The 4,446-nt window shown below is 38.5% G+C and overlaps 1 pseudogene; it reads left to right on the forward strand.

Annotated features, from left to right (window-relative positions):
* Window positions 1-514: 514 nt before the first annotated feature.
* Window positions 515-1,920, forward strand: LOC100393177 (elongation factor 1-alpha 1-like; annotated as a pseudogene).
* Window positions 1,921-4,446: the final 2,526 nt, after the last annotated feature.

The raw sequence follows: 4,446 nt of genomic DNA on the forward strand, positions 1-4,446 counted from the left end.
GCCTCCAAATGTTGTAACTGAGTGAGTACAGAATTACTACTGAGATAAAAGTAAGCTAATTTAGAGGGTTATTTATTGCTGGCGGCCACGGAGGACTTGCGTCTCTCTAACCCATGACCCTGAAAGGAGGGTGTCAAGACCTTTTATGCCCATAAACCACCTCCTGGCAGGGGTGGGGGTGAGGGGCTTTGGACATTCCGAGGGCCAGTGGACTTTGGACATTCTGTAAACCACCTCCTGGGTGGGGGTGAGGGTGAGGGGCTTCGGACATTCTGATTGTTACTTAAGTGGTTCACAGAAGTCAAGATAAGTGTTAGTTTACACATTGCCTGGGTAGGGTGGAAATTACGCACCTTAGTTACTTATTACAAGTTGCAGGGGCAACATGGTGTGGGTTTGGATTGCTTGCCTGTCACATCAGGGTTACAGAGAGCAGTTTTAACAGAAATCTGAGGTATGGTTGAGGTATGCAGTTTTGTGGGGCTTTTACCACGTCACATACCTAAAAGCCAAAATGGGAAAAGAAAAGACTCATATCAGCATCATCGTCATTGGATACCAAGATTCGGGCAAGCCCACTACTACCAGACATCTGGTAGACAAAAGAACCATTAAAAACTTTGAGAAGGAGGCTGCTGAGATGGGAAAGGACTTCTTCAAGTATGCCTGGGTCTTAGATAAACTGAAAGCTGAGTGTGCATGTGGTGTCACCATTGATATCTCCCTGTGGAGATTTGAAATCAGCAAGTACATGATTTACTATGCACCAACACACAGAAACTTTATCAAAAACATGATTATGGGCACATCTTAGGCTGACTGTGCTGTCCTGATGCTAGCTGCTGGTGTTGGTGAATTTGAAGCTAGTATCTCCAACAAAAGGCAAACCTGGAAGGATGCCCTTCTGGTTTATACACTGGGTGTGAAACAGTTAAACATTTGTGTTAACAAAATGGATTCCACAGAGCCACCCTATACTCAGAAGAAATATGAAGAAATTATTAAGGAAGTGTGCAATTACATTAAGAAAATCGCTTCCATTATTGGAAGAAGTGGCATAGGTACAAAAAAAGAAAAAAGAAAATTGGCTACAACCCCAACACAGACGTATGTGTGACAAGTTCTGGTTGGAATGGTGACAGTATGCTGGAACCAAATGCCAATATGCCTTGGATCTAGTGGTGAAAATTTATCTGTAAAGATGGCAATTCGAACAGAATCATGCTGCTTGAAACTCTGGACCACATCCTACCACCAACTCATTCAACTGACAAGCCCTTTCTTCCGCCTCTCCAGAATGTCTACAAAATTGGTGATATGGTTACTGTCCCTGGTGGCCAAATGGAAGCTGGTGTTCTCAACCCTGGCCTGGTGGTCATCTTTGCTCCAGTCAATGTTACAACTGAAGTAAAGTCTGTTGAAATGTACCATGAAGCTCTGAGTGAAGCTCTTTCTGGGGACAATTTGGACTTCACTGTCTAGAATTTGTCTGTTAAAGATGTTCATCATGGCAACATTGCTGGTGACAGCAAAAATAACCAACTAATTGGCTTCACTGCTTAGGTGATTATCCTGAACCATAAACGTTAAGTCAGTGCTGGCTATGACCCTGTACTAGATTGTCACACAGCTCACATTGCTTGCATGTTTGCTGAGATGAAGGAAGTGATTGATTACTGTTCTGATAAACAGCTGAAAGATGGCCCTAAATTCTAGAAGTCTGGTCATGCTGCCATTGTGTATATGATTCCTGGCAAGCCCATGTGTGTTGAGAGCTTATCTGACTATCCTCCTCTGGATTGTTTTGCTGTTTGTGATATGAGACAGACAGTTGCTGTGGATGTCATCAACGCAGTGGACCAGAATGCTTCTGGAGCTGGCAAGGTCAACAGATATTCCCAGAAAACTCAGAAGGCTTAATGTATATTATTTCTAATACCTGCCACCTACTCTTAATCAGTGGTAGAAGAATGGTCCCAGAATGGTTTGTTTCAGTTGACCATTTAATAGTAAAAGACTGGTACATGATAACAATGCATCACAAAACCTTCTAAAGAAAAGGAGAATGTTTTGTGGACCATTTTGGGTTTTCTTATTTTTCTTTCTTGCATGAGACAGTTCTAAGTTATTAGTTTTTAAGATCAGTACTTCCTATTTTCTTTTTTCCAACTTTTAAGTTCAGAAAGTATATGTGTGGATTTGTTACATGGGTGAACTGTATGTCATGGGGATTTGATGTACAGATTATTTTTTCCCCTAGGTAATGAGCCAGATAGGTAGTTTTTGATCCTCCTTCTCCGCCCACTCTCCACCTTAAGTAGGCTCAAGTGTCTATTGTCTATTGTCCCATTCTTTGTGTCCATGTGTACTGAATGTTTAGCTTCTACTTGTAAATCAGAACATGCAGTATTTGGTTTTCTGTTCTTGTGTTAGTTCATTTAGAACAATGGCTTCCCGCTCTATCAATGTCAATGCAAAGGACATGATTCTGTTCTTCTTATGGCAATGTAGAATTCTGTGATGTATATGTGCCATATTTTCTTTATCCAGTCCACCATTGATGGTTATCTAGGTTGCTTTCATGTCTTTGCTATTGTGAATAGTATTGTGATGAACATTTGCATGCATGTGTCTTTAGGGTAGAATGATTTAATATTCCTTTGGGTTTATACCCAGCAATAGGATTGCTGGATCAAATGGTACTTCTGTATTAAATTATTAGAGAAATTTCCAACTGCTTTCTGTTATGGCTAAACTAATTTTACATTCCCACCAGTAGTGTATAAATGTTCCCTTTCCTCTGCAACCTTGCATCTGTTATTTTTTGACTTTTTAGTAATAGCTGTTCTGACTGGCGTGAGAATATCTCATTGTGGTTTTCATTTGCATTGCTCTAATAATGACTGATGTTGAGCATGTTTTTCTATACTCATTGGCTGCATCTATTTTTTCTTTTGAGAAGTATCTGTTGATGTCCTTTGCTCATTTTTTAATGGGGTTGTTTTTGCTTGTTAATTTAAAGTTCCTTATCGAATCTGAATATTAGACCTTTGTCAGATGCATAGTTTGCAAATATTTTATCCCATTCAGTAGGTTGTTTATTCTGTTGATAATTTCTTTTGCTGTGCAAAAGCTCTTTGGTTTAATTAGGTCCAACTTGTCAATTTTTTTTTTTTTGGTATTACTTTTGTTGTCTTCATCATGAAATCTTTGCCAGGGCCTATGTCCAAAATGGTATTTCCTAGGTTTTCTTCTAGGTTTTTCATGGTTTTAGGTATCACATTTAAGTGTTTAATCCACCCTGAGTTGATTTTTATATATGTTGAAAGGAAGGAATCCAGGTTCAATCTTCTGCATGTGGCTAGCCAGTTATCCCAGTACCATTTATTGAATAGGGAGTTCTTTCCCCATTGCTTGTTTTTGTCAGCTTTGTTGAAGATCAGATGATTGTAGGTGTGTGGCTGTATTTCAGGGTTCTCTAACCTGTTCCATTGGTCTATGTGTCTAGTTTTGTACCACAACCATGCCATTTTGTTTGCTGTAGCCTTATAGTATAGCTTGAAGTCTGGTAGTGTGATTACTCTAGCTTTATTCCTTTTACTTAGAATTGCTTTGGCTATCCAGGCTATTTTTTCATTCCTTGTAAATTTTATAGAGGTTTTTTTTTCCCCCCCTAAATCTGTGCAAAATGTCACAGGTAGTTTGAAAAGAATAGCATTGAATCTGTGAATTGCTTTGGGCACTATGGCTATTTTAACAATATTGATTCTTCCTATCCATGAGCATGGAATGTTTTTCCATTTGTTTATGTCATGGCTGATTTATTTCAGCATTGTTTTATAATGCTTGTAGAAATATTTCACCTTACTAGTTAGCTGTAGTCATAGGTATTTTATTCTTTTTGTGGCTGTTGTGAATAGGATGACGTTCTTGATTTTTCTCTCACCTTGGTACATTGATTTTATATCTTGAAAGTTTGCTGACATTGTTTATCACATTTAGGTGTCTTTAGGCAAAGACTATGCGGTTATCACGTATAGAATTATATCATCTGGGATGAGAGATAGTATGACTTCCTTTCTTTCTGTTTTGATGCCTTTTATTTCTTTCTCTTGCCTGATGGCTCTGGCTAGGACTTTAGCACTATCTTGAATAGGCGTGGTAAGAGTGGGCATCCTTGTCTTGTTCTGGTTCTCAAGGAAAATGCTTTCAGCTTTTGCTCATTCAGTATTATGTTGGTTGTGGTTTTGTTACAGATGGCTCTTATTCTGAGGTCTATCACTTTAATGACTAGTTTGTTGAGGGTTTTTAGCATAAAGGGATGTTAACTTTATTAGTATTGAAAGCCTTTATGGCATCTGTTGATATATCATGTGTTTTTGTTTTTAGTCCTTTTTATGTAAAATCAGTACTTTTTAATGGAAACAACTTGACCAAAAATATGTC

This window comes from Callithrix jacchus, chromosome X (genome assembly GCF_049354715.1).
Source record: "Callithrix jacchus isolate 240 chromosome X, calJac240_pri, whole genome shotgun sequence".
NCBI classification, from domain to species: Eukaryota; Metazoa; Chordata; class Mammalia; order Primates; family Cebidae; genus Callithrix; species Callithrix jacchus.